This window comes from Lampris incognitus, chromosome 20, assembly GCF_029633865.1.
Source record: "Lampris incognitus isolate fLamInc1 chromosome 20, fLamInc1.hap2, whole genome shotgun sequence".
Taxonomy (NCBI): Eukaryota; Metazoa; Chordata; class Actinopteri; order Lampriformes; family Lampridae; genus Lampris; species Lampris incognitus.
In genome coordinates, this window is record NC_079230.1 from 16,018,302 (window position 1) to 16,035,225 (window position 16,924).

The following is a 16,924-nucleotide window of genomic DNA, read 5'->3' on the forward strand; positions in this document are numbered from 1 at the left end:
TATGTGTTATTTTAGATTATAGAGGTAATCATATCAATATTCATATTCTAATAAATAAGATTCTGAATAATCCTGTGGTGGTCAGTTCACCTTCTCATTGACCTCTTCACTATTTTTTCCTCCTCTTTTCTCCCCAATTGTATCCAGCCAATTACCCTATTTTCCTAGCCGTCCCGGTCGCTGCCCCACCCCCTCTGCCCATCCGGGGAGGGCTGCAGACTACCACATGCTTCCTCCGATACATGTGGAGTCGCCAGCCGCTTCTTTTCACCTGACAGTGAGGAGTTTCGCCAGGGGAACGTTACGTAGCACGTGGGAGGATCACGCTACCCCCCCCCCCCCCCAAACAAACAGGCGCCCCGACCGACCGACCGACCAGAGGAGGTGCTAGTGCAGCAACCAGGACAGCAGCACACATACCCACATCCGGCTTCCCACCCGCAGACATGGCCAATTGTGTCTGTAGGAACGCCCAACCAAGCCAGAGGTAACACGGGGATTCGAACCGGCGATCCCCGTGTTGGTAGGCAACGGAATAGACCGCTATGCCACCCGAACGCTCCACTTTTTCACTATTTAAAATTCTAAATCGAGGAGGCCTTCAGGTGGCGTGGCTGTCTATTCCGTTGTCTACCAACACAGGGATCGTTGGTTCGAATCCCCGCGTTACCTCCGGCTTGGTCGGGCGTCCCTACAGACACATATGGCCGTGTCTAGGGGTGGAAAGCCGGATGTGGGTATATTGCACTAGCGCCTCCTCTGGTCGGTTGGGGCGCCTGTTCGGGGGCGAGGGGGAACTTAGGGAATAGCGTGATCCTCCCACGTGCTACGTCCCCCTGGCGAAACTCCTCACTGTCAGGTGAAAAGAAGCGGCTGGCGACTCCACATGTATCGGAGAAGGCATGCGGTAGTCTGCAGCCCTCCCCGGATTGGCAGAGAGGGTGGAGCAGCGACTGGGAAGGCTCGGAAGAGTGAGGTAATTGGCCGGATACGGTTGGGGAGAAAAAGGGGAAGCACCCCCCCCCCAAAAAACCTCTAAATCGCTGCTGCAAGAGGAAGTCAAATGGTCAAATGCCCACCTAGTACATGGGTGTCAATGTATTTTGGAAAACATTTGGATTTCCCTTCAATTAAAAACGTGTGTGTGTGTGTGTGTGTGTGTGTGTGTGTGTGTGTGTGTGTGTGTGTGTGTGTGTGTGTACATATATATATATATATATATATATATGTGTGTGTGTGTGTGTGTGTGTGTGTGTGTGTTTCTTATAGGGATATTTTAGCTATTTAAGGCAAAACCTTGAGATCTGAGCCAAGCTGAGAAGGAAAAAGTAAGCCTTTCTTTCATCTTGCTTGGTCACTGTGCTTATCACCCACCCAACCGAACAAAGAGGCTCTTATGCATTTATTCTAGTCCCTGAAAGCTCGATATGCCCACTGCTGTGATGGTGGGAAGGACAGTTTCTTGTAAAGGGGTGGGGGTGATTAAAGGCTGCAGACTCGATAGAAACTGTTCCCAGTTATTGTACTGCATAGGGTGACTAGCATTATTGGTGTCAAAGGTAAAGTGAAACCAGGTAGATAGATAGATGTCTGTAATAATGATGATTATTTTTCCCATTCATAGAGCGGGGAAAAACCTTCATGCTGTTCAGTGCATCTTTCAGAATATCATAGGAGTTGAATGGTGGTGTTTACATTGACAGTTATGCTATAGAGTCTTTTGACCAAAATTAACAGTCTTCTTTGAAACAAATGGGAAAAAAGTAATAATAATCGCCAAGCAGCCACATTTCAGCCTTTGACATTACAGTTGATCTGATACCTAATTTCATGTGCTTCTCTCAATGGGCCTCATTCTTCAATCATTCGTACATACAAATTTAAATCTTACACACCCATGGGATGTTTTAGCCCTGAAGTTCATCTCACAGACCAGGGTAGAGCTTGGGTAACCCCTGAATTCAGACACCAACTGGCTAACACTGACATCTTTGCAAGCCTGGGTGATTGCTCATTGCAAGAAGTCGACAATAGATGTTAGGGGGAAGAAATTACAAAAAACCATCAGGCTTTGCTTCTGCCAGTCAGACAATCTTGAGAGCTAAAAAAAATTCCATGGGTACGTAAGAACAAATCTGTATGTACGAACATAGTTTGTACGTATCATAGTTACAGCCTGGGCAGCATATCAGTTGTCTCATCCCCAATGTTCATTGTTCCTAAAAGGATCTTGAGTCTCACTGAGGCGTATGTAATGTGTGCATGATCCGTGAACCTAATCTATTGACGTGGTTTTCACATGCCCTGCACATACACAAATGCACAGCACATGCCATATTGCCTTCACTAATCCCAACCCTCTTAGGAAGCGTGCACACTGCAAATTCTTTTGAGATAAAATCTCGATTTGTCCAATTTCATTTTGCTCCAATTAGACCGACCTGTAGAAATTTAGAAGATCCGGTCGTAAATTCAAGTCGTAGTCGCTCATAGGCCCTCTTTAACACGTAATGATCCTAAACACATCGCTGTCCACTTACAGTTGTTCATGGTCAGATGGTGCATTAGGGAGACTAGTTTCACATATTTGCAATTGGTATTATGCCCCCAATGTGTGAAACAGTTATGAACAAACTCTTCAGTGTGCAAACTATACCCCTATAATTCCTAAATAAAGAGTAGTCTTGCTTTTTTGATTTCACCTAAATCAAACAGAGTCAGTATTAATGTTATTAGCTGCAGCTGTATTTATCCTGCTATGCTGCATCACAAATGTTTTTGCTACTTTTTATTAATCTCCGTGGGGCAAATCTTTCTCTGCCACGGTGCAGCGCCTGGGAAACTAGATCCTGCTATGCTGCATCACAGAGTACCAGGACCAGCCTGATATGTTTTTAAACCTCTAGATGGGTTTTGAACCTATAGATGTCCACAAACTCACTGAAATGGGTTGTTACTTTTTAAAGCTACAATCCTGAAATTGTCATTTTTGTTTAGATTACTGACATCTATGGTGACATGTGGTAACTGCAATTTTGCTTTAGACATCCAAATTAAATGGGTGATGATGATGATGATGATGATGATGATGATGATGATAATGTGTCAGCACCTTCCTCAATTCCTAGCTATCAAAAATGCATTTTGCACAATATGTTTCTGATTAGAGATTTTCGAGTGAAGAGTCTCGAGACAGAAAGCGTTTCTACTTTAACAAATGCTCACCTGTTTGTGCAAATGAGTCCGTCTCAGGGCGATGAGTCAGAACATGATTCTGCTGACGCACCAACATCTATTATATATTCTCTCTTAAGAGCTGCCAGTATGTCACGTCCAGGTTGTAATAGTTCTGTGTTTCATGCAAAATGGGACAGGACAGAACGGCAGTGTGTTTTAATGAGTTCCTGCCCCCGGCTGAAATCTAATTTACTAGTTAGGGCCTTGAGCCGAATTTTTTCTTTTTTTTAAAAAGCTGCTGGCCTAGACTATATATTTTCTTCTACAGCGGTCCAATTTATACGTGCTCTTAATCTTTAGTTGTGTTTGGTCAACTGGACTAATTAAATAAGTGGCCACCTGCTATTTTTACAGTCCTTGACATCTGGCTGAACAAAAGAAATAATTAGGAGCATGCTTGATAAACATAAAGTATGATTGGGGCAGTGATCTCATGGACACAAGCCCCGTCTACCTTTTTATTACCAGCAGGATTGGGGCTGTTGGCTTGGCGTGTTCTGCATTCATTTTGGCATGCCTAGACAAGGATTAAGTCTCGGCAATGGAATCTAGATTTTGTCAATTGTCTGCTAATTATGAGTAGCCTGATCATTTTAAGATCCGTTTCCATATGGGCTATATTTAATCTGAACTCATTTAATGAATGTTTGGTACATGGCGCGTTGTACGATCAAAGCATTCCCCGGCCTTTTACTCAGGCTTCGCTTTGAAAGGTATATTTTTTTTGAGTGGGTGCTAATTCGCTTCAGATGCTGCGTGTCGATTAATGAAGACGTGTATCGCTTTTGAAAAGCATGGGGAATTTTGAGTCATTTTCATTGTTATTGCAATGCGGTGTAAAAGAAGTAAGCGTATATTACTTAAAATGCATCATTAGTGGTTATTTACCCGTTTTGTGTGATCTCAAAGCAAGCCAGATCAAATAAGATGGCGTTTGTAAGTGTATAATAGTAATAAACCTGTGAGGGAGCTGCTTCAGAGCACTGAAATCGGTGTGATTTAAACATGTACTTGAGTTTCATTTACCTTCACTCAGGCAAAACAAAGCCCATAAAATCCTGAACTTTATTATTTTTCTATTGTCCAATGTGTGTGTGTGTGTGTGTGTGTGTGTGTGTGTGTGTGTGTGTGTGTGTGTGAGCATTAATGTGTCTGCAGAAACTCCAGGAACAAGGCTTATTGGTGGTTCCCAGTAGCAGGTGTCTGATGTGTTCCTCCATTTTTAACAGCTGAACTTTCAGAACATGCGAGTATTGATTGACCTATTGATTTTCATATAAGCTCTCATTGTAGAAAGTAGAAATCCAATTAAAAGTTGAACTTGAAACGGTTAATCCAATCAAGACGATGAAATGTATCGATTTTGCTCTCAAAATCAATACGGTGCACTCGGCCCGCGTGCGCGATGCTTGGCCTTTGCTTTTCCTCTCTCTTATGGCACAGACTACCCATTCTGTGTCCATCAAGGTTACAGACTGCCTCAAATGCAATTTTGCAAATCATTTTTATTCAGAGTCAGACTTATTGCCAGAGCAAGTTTGCACATTTAAAGAATTTAACTTGGTGGGTTGTTCCTATACAGTAAGTCACTATAGCATGGCAAAGTTTTGCATGAGAAAGAAAAGAAAAAAACTTGATTGGTTGGTTGGTTGACATTTAAGAAATATATAGTGTTTTTAATACAGAATTTATATTGTTGTTGTAAGATGCTGACCAACTGCTGTGACAGGATGTCATGGGTGCCAGTAATGACAGAAATAAGCAGAATGTATATACATATTGAGATATTACACTGAGGGGGCATGTATGGCAGCAACTGAAACCCTTAGGAGAAATACGTATGTGCAGATCTAGATAATATCCTGCTGATGAGTCTTTTGAAAACCCCGAAGAAAAACAGGTTTTTGCACAATTGCATTGGTATGTAGAGGGCAAAAGAGTTTTATCAGATAAGAGAATGTAAATATATATACAGATAGTAGGAGACATGCCTTTTTTTAGAATAAATTAAATTATATCCAAATCCTATCTTAAAATATACATTGAGTACATGGAAATGTGTTGACAAAAATGAACCTGAACATTTTTCAACATTAAATTTTTCAACATTTAAGCCACCCACCCCACAGATGCAGGTGAACAAGGGATCCAGATCCAAACAGAAACAGGTCTGGTCTCAACCTATTACCCCCCCGCCCCCTTTCTTTTCACTACAACACTGCATAGATACTCTTTAACCATGATAACAGAGTATCAGTTTACTCACTGAAAATCCACACGAGTGCCAAAGAAAAAAAGAAAGAAAGAAAAAGTTCCACCACTGTAAGACGCTGCTCACTTGCTGAACTTATCTCAAGTGATGAGGAGGGAAAACAGAACAGATAGTATCTACTCTGGTTACTCATCAGATGGCAGCAGCTAGTGTGAAAATGCCTGACAAATGGTAGCCAGTGTCTATAGATGATATATACTACAGAGTATAGTATAGTATAGTACAGTATAGTATAGTATAGTATAGTATAGCATAGTGAATTTTATAGTAAGGCAAAGCAAGGGAAATTTATTTGTATAGCACATTTCAGCAACAAGGCAATTCAAAGTGCTTTACATAAAAAATAAAAGGCATTAAGAAAAGCATGATAGGGTGATAAAAAGGCATTTTAAAACAAATAAAAAGATAGAGTAAAAGTTACAGTGCAGTGTAATAATATAGTGTCGTATATTATGGATTAGTATAGTATAATGTAGTATAGTACAGTATAGTATAGCAATGCTATATTTGGCTCTTAAGGTGCAGCAGCACACATCATATGCATCAAACCATTCAATGTCTCACTAATAAGAGTTCCAGCAGCATGTTTGTTTGTTAACAGGAGACAACTAATCTTAGTATAAAACAGCATAAACTCTTATTAATGTTTAAATGGTTAAGATGGTAAAGATTTTCTTTAAAGTGTAACTAAACCCTAGACCGTTTTAGTGAGTTTGTTGACATCTACAGGTTAAAATCCATGTAAAGGTTAAAAACATGCCAGGCTGGTCTCGGTACGCTGTGGTGTTAGCATAGCAGGATAAACACAGCTGCAGCTAATAACATTAATAATGGATCTGTTGGATGTAGGTGTGCCAAAGAACCAGTATTGATAAAGCTATTGATAACTTTTAGTGCGGACTCTGTCTGGCAATGCCGATAGGTTGGCTGGCAAACCCAAATTAAAGGGACCCGTTTATGTTATTATCTGTATGGCAAAACAGATTAGGGTTAAGTTTTTACATAATCGTGCATCTTTTGGGTACAGTGTAGAGAGCTAAATTCTTCTCTCGTGCCGGTCTTTAACTGACCTTAGTAAACAATTAAATTCAAAAAGGTTAATAAACAAAAAACGTTCCAAATATGTGTCATAGCCAAACATAACTATGAATGATTTGTTTCCAGACATGATGCAGACTTGAGTGGGTCCTAATTCATTTTAAGTCAGTTTTTTTTTTTACATCCAGTCCAATGCTGGAACCATTTTTTTTTTTTGAGTGGCCAAGTTGCTCCAGTAGTGTATGCAAAATGGGAACATGGGAGTGATGAGACTAAGTGATAAAGACAACTGTGATGGCCATTTTTAAGTGCTGGCTGTTTGTAATTCCAAACAGGAATATTCTCGCTAGAAACCACAAATGTCATAATAAATTACAGTCCCTGTTTTGTTTACAGATAGCTTTAAGTGCTGACCGCCACTGCACTTTCGTTCTCTTTGGTGGGGGCCTGGTATTATAATCCCGGTGCTGTGCCATGAACTCTCGAACCGAACAGGCTCGGATAAACTGCCGTTCATGTCTTACCGTTGCTAAATCCGCCCACAGTCCATGTGGGGAAATCCAGCTGCTGCTGAGCGGCCTCAGTGAGGAGGCTTGGTATGCGGCAGGGGAGAAAAGGTCCTTTCAGCTGACTCTCAGATAACATTTACATGGACTTGTTCAGTGTCCTAACTGCAGCTAGCAACAAATGCCGTTTTATCAATCAACTGTTTGAGACATCTGAATTGAAAAAAAAATCCACTGATGTTAGTTCATCTCTATGAACTATAACTTCGTTAAAAGAAACACTCAAAGGTAGGGAAAGTGCTCAACAAATAAGGAGCAAAATAATCCAGTTAGTCAAGTAAATTCTTTATGAGACAGTACAAGCCTGTTTCACGCCATAAGCAATCATCAGCTGTCAATAAAGAATAAGGCTACATGGGAAGGGAAAGAACATCTCTATGAACTATATACGTATATACACTACCGTTCAAAAGTTTGGGATCACCCAAACAATTTTGTGTTTTCCATGAAAAGTCACACTTATTCACCACCATATGTTGTGAAATGAATAGAAAATAGAGTCAAGACATTGACAAGGTTAGAAATAATGATTTGTATTTGAAATAAGATTTTTTTTACATCAAACTTTGCTTTTGTCAAAGAATCCTCCATTTGCAGCAATTACAGCATTGCAGACCTTTGGCATTCTAGCTGTTAATTTGTTGAGGTAATCTGGAGAAATTGCACCCCACGCTTCCAGAAGTAGCTCCCACAAGTTGGATTGGTTGGATGGGCACTTCTTTGAGCAGATTGAGTTTCTGGAGCATCACATTTGTGGGGTCAATTAAACGCTCAAAATGGCCAGAAAAAGAGAACTTTCATCTGAAACTCGACAGTCTATTCTTGTCCTTAGAAATGAAGGCTATTCCATGCGAGAAATTGCTAAGAAATTGAAGATTTCCTACACCGGTGTGTACTACTCCCTTCAGAGGACAGCACAAACAGGCTCTAACCAGAGTAGAAAAAGAAGTGGGAGGCCGCGTTGCACAACTGAGCAAGAAGATAAGTACATTAGAGTCTCTAGTTTGAGAAACAGACGCCTCACAGGTCCCCAACTGGCATCTTCATTAAATAGTACCTGTTAGAGCCTGTTTGTGCTGCCCTCTGAAGGGAGTAGTACACACCGGTGTAGGAAATCTTCAATTTCTTAGCAATTTCTCGCATGGAATAGCCTTCATTTCTAAGAACAAGAATAGACTGTCGAGTTTCAGATGAAAGTTCTCTTTTTCTGGCCATTTTGAGCGTTTAATTGACCCCACAAATGTGATGCTCCAGAAACTCAATCTGCTCAAAGAAGTGCCCATCCAACCAATCCAACTTGTGGGAGCTGCTTCTGGAAGCGTGGGGTGCAATTTCTCCAGATTACCTCAACAAATTAACAGCTAGAATGCCAAAGGTCTGCAATGCTGTAATTGCTGCAAATGGAGGATTCTTTGACGAAAGCAAAGTTTGATGTAAAAAAATCTTATTTCAAATACAAATCATTATTTCTAACCTTGTCAATGTCTTGACTCTATTTTCTATTCATTTCACAACATATGGTGGTGAATAAGTGTGACTTTTCATGGAAAACACGAAATTGTTTGGGTGATCCCAAACTTTTGAACGGTAGTGTATATATATATATATATGTGTGTGTGTGTGTGTGTGTGTGTGTGTGTGTGTGTGTGTGTGTGTGTGTGTGTGCATGAGATGAGAATACAGTTTGTCTGCACATCAGCAAATCGTTGAGACACTGAGATCCAAGTAATATGAATTCACAGTATCATCCCACTGTTTGCAAGTGACTTTGCTCCATACCACAAAGTAAGACCGGGTCATAATTAATCACCAAACAGTTCAATCTGATGAACTGCATTCTTGAACTGCATGAACTGCATTCTTAAACATTTTTACATGTGAGCAGATATCGTGATGTGTATCAATACTGTGTGAAATTCCCTCTGTTCATCTTGATGCTGGTATTTTCCACACTGCCCGGCACTACCACATAGTGATATCAGCCTTCTCGACTCTTTTCAGCGGACATGTCAAAACAGACAGTTTTTCTCGGGACAAACGAGGGGTTGATGAGGTTGAAACAGAGACAAACACTTCAGGCCTGAGGTCAGCAGTGACTCACAAAGCACGAAGCGTCTGACTCCCACATCCCAATTCACAGGCTCCGCAAGAGAATGATGCTCCTGTTCCCGAATGCTGCTTCGGAAACTAATCCAAACTGATGGGTGTGTGTTTGCTCGCGTGTGTGTTTGTTTTGTGTATGCGCGAGCGTGCGCGCATGTGCATGTGTGCTTGTGTGTGATTGTACGGCGTATGTGTGTGTTTGTTTTTATGGTTGCCACGGTTACAAACACAATTCATCAATTTTCAGTAAGTAATGTAACCCACGACAACTGAGTAGAAAAACTTACAAATTGGAGGTACTGCTGAATTCATTTTCTCCCAAGATCCATGGGGGGGGGGGGTTAGAAATGGAGAGTTCAGTTTGATTAATTCATTATAAGAGCTGAAAATCACGTTTTTGCTTATGAGTATTCCAATAAGTTCAGCTGTTTTAACAAGTTAAGCATCATCTCTGCAGTTTTGCAGAGTGTGTGTGTGTGTGTGTGTGTGTGTAACGGGGGGGGGGGGTTACTGTAGGAGGGGGAGGGGGCAATGGTCGCAGGTCACGGCTCTTGTAATTACAAGTCAGTTTCAAGTCAGTGGTCAAGTTGTTGCCTCTTTTTTTTCCCATAATGCAGTCTGCCGAGGATTGGCCTACATGTGGGCACAGCATGTCTCCACTGATGTCCCCTTGATTAAGGTGTCTTAGGTTGAGCTGCGTCCCGATGAGAGCTCGCAACACAGAGATGGCTGGAAAACTGGAGGAGAGCTCCATTAAATGGCAGCTTTGTTATGACATGTCGGCCAGGACCTGGTGGATGGTAAGTGGAGCTTTTTTCCCCTTCCTTCTCTCTGTTGTTTCTTTTTTTCTTCTTCTTCTGTATTTCTTTCTCCTTTCAGTGGTGCCATTTTATCAGCTCCTTGCCAAGTGTCGCCTCCAAATGAAGTCAAATCCGCAGTGTCCCCTTTTTCAGTTTTGATATGTTGCGTCAGGTTGTAGGCAGCTAACTTTGTTGACTAAAACGGACCAGAAGTGGAGCGTCAGTCCCGGTTTGTGGTACCTGCTGAAGGCTGTTCTGCCAGAACTGAGCTCACCTGCTGTCTAATCCCTGGTGCCTTTAACGTGGTCATCTCCGGTCACGTTTTCAGTCGCGAGCGTGGGAAAGTCTCGTTTTTGTGTGTTTTTTTTTTATGTGAGAGGTACTGTGACCGCGCGCTTGCTCTATTGACAAGCACGCGCCTGTCGCGCTTGTTTAAATCCCGCCCTGCTAAAAGGCGAACAAGTCAAGCAGCTGCTGATGAGCTTAACCATGTGGTTTACCGCAGTGCTGCGCGTGGAAGAGTAGTGTTTACTTTTTGTTTCCTTTGTCTGATTTTAATCACGGTGATCGTCAGTGGGCATTACTTACCGCCGACGCTCATCGTGCGTGATTATTTCGGCCAATCACCCTTAACGCAGGTCATGTGGTCACGTTTGAGCTGAGCTTGAACACATAGTGCTGATGTATCTGAATGACTGAAATGAATGAATGATGATTTATTTCGAACATGTAAAGAAGCAGGATACAACATACAGATAAGCCATTGCCAATAATCTGAAGTGATCAACAAATCCACCCATCAAACTCAGCGAACAGGTCTCCATATGCATCAAATTATTTGTTACACGTTAGAAAAGGAGTAGGAGGAAGTGTACACTTATTTTTTCCTACCCCTTCTCATTCAGCTACTATACATTTCAAACTCAATTCCCACTGCACTGCATAGTTCAAAGTCAATGCAAGTTGTGCTGCACAGTACAAACTCAACCACTGTAATCAATAGGAGAAAAAAGAAAAGGCATCAAAAACAAATGAGAGACAGAGAAAAAATAAAGACACATCCTGATGTCATGTACCAAGACTGAGACTGACTATCTGAGACTATATAATCTAATAATACTGACCAGTGTAAGTGTGATTGGCCAAAATGACCATGCATGATTATGTAGATTATGAACAGTTATTATGAATGAATGAATGATTTATTTCGAACATAAGCAAATAAGCAGGATATAAGCCATTGCCAATAATCTGAGGTGATCAACAAATCCACACATCAAACTCAGCGAACAAATCTCGTTATCAAAGCGAAACACACTTCCAAGTTTGTATATATGACAACTTCTTAGAACGTCCCCGGTAGCTACCAGAGCTTAATTTCTGAATAATAATAGTATTTTTCCCAATCTTTGAGGCTTTATTTCAAACGATAAGGACCTCCTTGGAACCAGTTATGCCCTTCCTGGACAGGGGGTGTAGCCCCATTTTTACCTACATTTAATAATGATTTAACTTTTTTTTTCTTCTCATGCACCGGTCAAATTCCTGGTCTGTTTTCGTTCGCTTCGTCTGTGAAACACAATGGATTATGAAGGCAACCAATCAGCTAGTTTATATATGCCAGCACTGTAGCTACTGCAAATTGTGCCGATTTTTTCTCTTTTCTTTTGGCCAAAATGAATAAGTAAAGGAAGTTAGTACCCAGCTTGCCTTTATCTGTAGGAGTTCTCCTCAAGTGCACTTCTCTGCCCTGCTCTCTGTGTAGTGTTAATTTAACAGCACCAGACAAAGAGGCCCTTGTCCAGCCCGCGCCTTTCCCAGGCTGAGGAGGGCAGGCGGCCTAGCGAGGCTGACATTTACTTTTTCTTTTTCTTTTTTTTTTAATATGCATTGACTTGTCCGGCTGCAGGCGAGTTTATTATCGTGCCGGATCTTCGTCTCCTCTCCGCATCTCAGATGATTTCTCTGTCTCTGTGCAACATCTGACACGCGACGTGTCTTTTAGAGTTCATCATAAGCTCATTCACGGTCCCCTGATGTCACAGGTCTACTTGTGTTTCCTTCTGTTAAGTGTTATTTTTGCTCGTCTTCGTTGCAATGTGCACGTACGCGTCGACAAGGTGTTGACAGAGGTGACCTCTCAGAAATCATACAGTACTACATCGGTGTAAAAAAAAAAGAGGTGGGAAAATCATGCACTGTTTTAAATGATTCACATCTGACAAGTGATACATAGGCTAAAGCAAAACAACTGAAATTAAAAGTAGGGGGAAATGAACAAAACGTGAAGGAACATACCGAAAAAAGTTAAAACAACATTATAATAGAAAAAAAAGCTTGCTTGGAAGAGTCTCCTCTGACAGACTGGATGTTTTTTTTTAGGGACTCTTGACACAAAAACACTGTCGCTTTCTGCCTTTAACCTTTGGGAATGCCAACAATGCTCCACCTAAAGATGTGAGGATGTGCCCACATACGTATATATACACACACACATACATACATACATACATACATACATACATACATACATACATACATACATACATACATACATACATACATACATACATACATACATAGTTAATTCCACACTACATTAAGCCAGCCCTGACTACACAAACCATGACTCTAGCACATGGACTCGAGTCACATGACTTGGACTTGAGTCAGACTCAAGTCACAAATTTGATGACTTTAGACTTGACAAAACTGAAAAAGACTTGCAACTGGACTTTTACTTTAACACCCATAACTCATGACTTCACTTGGACTTGAGACTTTTGACTTGAAAGACTCAATACCTTCTCTAAACTCAGAGACAAAAAGTGCTTTTAAAAAGTCTGTGGCAAATAAATCTTTATTTCCGTTAATACAGATCCACTTTTTGAATCAACCCATAATAAATAGAAAGCATTCAGGATTTGCATATTTAGTATATTAAACTAATTTGTTGTTGAAATTTTGAAATGGCATTAAATTCGACGGAGTGCATAATGACTTGTTTTAGACTTCAAACTCAAAGTTTAGGACTTGGGACTTGACTTAGGGCTTGTACATCTTTACTTGGGTCTTGTACATCTTGACTTGGGGCTTGACTTGAGGCTTGTAAATCTTGACTTGGGACTTGACTTGGGACTTGTACATCTTGACTTGGGACTTGTAAATCTTGACTTTGGGCTTGACTTGAGACTTGTAAATCTTGACTTGGGACTTGGGACTTGGAAAGCAATGACTTGGTCCAAACCTCTGATCTTTAGCTATGCAAATGGGCATTAACACCTCTGTTTTACTAGCTGTTATGCAGAAACTCTCATCTGGAATGACCTGAAATAATTGTGACTGTAGAATAAGCCTAGAATAACCTAGAATAAGCCAAGGTTATCGGCAAAGAATCAGAAAGAGAACAAGGGTCAGCAGCACCTTTGTATCCCGCTAATAATCCTGTTGGTTATTAATAAGAGCAAAGTAACCTACTAGGAGTCCCCATAGGACTAAGGAGAGAAATTCAAGTTTTAGGAGAAAACAAATTTACAGCAAATGGAGGAATCATTCAATAGAGACCAGAGAAGTGTGAGGCACTTGTTTGTTGGTATAAAACTCTCGGCCAGGCTGATCACAAGATAAGTTTCCCACCATTTAACGTGATCATACTTCATGATTACTGAATAATAAATTAGCTCTTCTTATAAGTGCAGTTTTTCCGTGTTTTTAAATCTAATTTTAGCCTTTTCTTAATAGCACTTACTAGATTCGATGGTTACATTTTCTTGTGTTTTTCTTGTTATGCTGTTATCAAACATTGGATTTAAAAGATAAAGACGTCTTCTAATGTTAACAAACATGCAGTAATAGCTTATAAGGGCAGTATTACTCATTTATTCATCCCTGTTTACAACTGATCAGTATAACAGTTTAAGGTCAGGGTGAAAGGTCAGACAAACTGTTGTCTGGCAGTGTATTCAAAAGCTACAACAATCATAAAATGTCCATATAGAAGTTGGTCCAGTGGTTGCAAATGATATTTCTGAGTTAACCTTATTGTAATGGGGGAATCCTTTACATTATTATGGTCACACAAAAGCTATTCCTGTAGCCGAAGACAATCATTTTACCTCATCTCAACCAAAACTAGAAAAAGAAGATGCTTACCTCGAAGATGGTGATGATGACTCAGTGAAATCGCGGCTGCCAACCTTGTGGATTAAGAGGTAGAGGATATTATACAAATGAAATGCAAATGATAAGAATTGACAAAATATGATAATGGATGAAGGTGTGCAGCTATAAACACACACACACACACACACACACACATACACATACACACACACACACGCACACACATATATACATACATACATATATACACACATATATCCATCCATCCATCCATTACCCAAACCGCTTATCCTGCTGTCAGGGTTGCGAGGATGCTGGAGCCTATCCCAGCAGTCATTGGGCAGCAGGCAGGGAGACACCCTGGACAGGCTGCCAGGCCATCACAGGGCTCACACACACACACACACACACACACACACACACACATGAAATTATTATATTATCAAATCAATCAAATTGTAAAGTCCACTGTTTTCTAGTTGGAACCCAAGTGGAGGAAAAACATCGGCAATTTGCTAGTTTGGATCTTCCGAGTTCATTTCAATTTGCCAACATGATGATAATTATAAATAAATAAACAAATAAAATTCTTTATGAGACAGTACAGGCTTGTTTCATGCCATGAGCAATCATCAGCTGTCAATTTGATGACAGCTGATGATTGCTTATGGCATGAAACAAGCCTGTACTGTCAATTAAAGAATTACTAGTATCACTGGATTAAATATATATATAAACTTATCACAAAAAGTAAGGAAATTTGTGTTTGGTAGATTATTTCTTTGTTGTAACAATGCTTCTTGGCAATAAATCTTATATCAGGCACCTGGTTGTCAGCATCTGGGGTACCAGAAGCTCAAAACAAGAGTCAACAGCAACAGCAAAATAAGCTGTTTGGCATTGGCAGAGAAGATTTGGCAAAATTTTCATGGGCGCAACCCACACACTCAGCTCTGCTGCTCATCCCTCAAATGCATGTTCCTTACAAATGTGGCACCATTTAAAAGGGAAACAAACAGGCTTTCCAACGGTATAAGATTTATTGCCAAGAAGCATTGTTACAGCAAAGAAATAATATACCAAACACAAATTTCCTTACTTTTTGTGCTAAGTATATATATATATAGTATATATGAATATATATACATATATGCAGCACGGTGGTGCAGTGGTTAGTGCAGTCGCCTCACAGCAAGAAGGTCCTGGGTTTGAGCCCCGGGGTAGTCCAACCTTGGGGGTCGTCCCGGGTCATTCTCTGTGTGGAGTTTGCATGTTCTCCCCATGTCTGCGTGGGTTTCCTCTGGGGGCTCCAGTTTCCTCCCACACTCCAAAGATATGTAGGTCAGGTGAATCGGCCATACTGAATTGCCCCTATGAATGTCTGTGGTTGTGTGTGTGTGTATGCAGGCCCTGTGTGATGGTCTGGCGGCCTGTCCAGGGTGTCTCCCCGCCTGCCGCCCAATGACTGTTGGGATAGGCTCCAGCATCCCCGTGACCCTGAGAGCAGGATAAGCGGTTTGGATGATGGATGTGTGTGTGTGTGTGTGTGTGTGTGTGTGTGTGTGTGTGTGTGTGTGTGTGTGTGTGTGTGTGTGTGTGTGTGTGTCGGCCCTGTGATGGCCTGGTGGCCTGTCCAGGGTGTCTCCCCGCCTGCTGTCCAATGACTGCTGGAATAGGCTCCAGCATCCCCGCTATAAGCGGTTAAGATAATGGATGGATATATATATATATATATATATATATATATATAGCCGCATATCCTAATCAGGGTTGCGGGGCGGGGTGCTGGAGCCTATCCCAGCAGTCATTGGGTGGAAGGCGGGGGAAATACCCTGGACAGGTCGCCAGTCCATCACAGGGCAGACACATTCACACCTAGAGACAATTTAGTACGGCCGATTCACCTGACCTGCATGTCTTTGGACTGTGGGAGGAAACCGGAGCACACGGACGAAACCCATGCAGACACGGGGAGAACATGCAAACTCCACACAGAGGAATGACTAACATTAATGTTAATTAATATTATATTAATTCAATAACATAATTGTTGGTTCCTCCCTATCAAGGATATGCACATCCTCATCCTTGAAAGAGTGGCCATTGGTCTGTAGCTGGGTGTAGACTGCGGAGTGCTGGAAACAAGTTTAAATAAAATGAAGTGTCCAGTAATGGCAAATATACCAACAACAAAAAAATGGGATTAATCTGGAAAGAGTAGCCAAAAAATGACTTCTGATCACTTTTTGAAACGAGTGGGTCTATCAGAGGTCATGCAAACCTTTATGAATTTGCTTTTCTGTTTTCTTGTTTGTTTACTCAGCGGCTTGGAAAATGTATGTACGTATGTATGTATGTATGTATGTCCTCCGGGGGCTCCGATATATTTATATATGTGTGTGTGTGTGTGTGTGTGTGTGTGTGTGTATGCAAAATACGTTTTTATGTACACCGCCATGTGTTTAATTTCCTTTACGTTATTATTATGTTAATTGATCATTTTGACCTTTGGGGTGACAATTGTAGCCTGTTTGGGTAGGACTGGGTGGTGGGATGGATGGATGGATGGATGGGGTTGTGAGTAAGTCAAACCAGGCAAAGGGAGGGGCAGATTAATATTTGGGATGGCATATGCTGATTTTGTATGGTACGTACGCCATTGTCTTAGAAAACTCAATAAATACAGGCATGGTAATTATCCTACTTCTACTACTTTCGGCTGCTGCCGTTAGGGGTCGCCACAGCAGATCTTCCGTTTCCATCTCTTCCTGTCCTCTGCGTCTTCC

At 41.2% G+C, this 16,924-nt stretch overlaps 1 long non-coding RNA gene across 1 annotated transcript; it reads right to left on the reverse strand.

The window, feature by feature from the left end:
* Positions 1 to 13,014: 13,014 nt before the first annotated feature.
* On the reverse strand, positions 13,015 to 16,924 carry LOC130130559 (uncharacterized). Its single transcript, XR_008812170.1, has 3 exons — positions 16,843 to 16,924; positions 14,169 to 14,212; positions 13,015 to 13,276 (listed from the first exon to the last, which is right to left on the reverse strand). It is a non-coding gene; the product is annotated as an uncharacterized LOC130130559 (long non-coding RNA).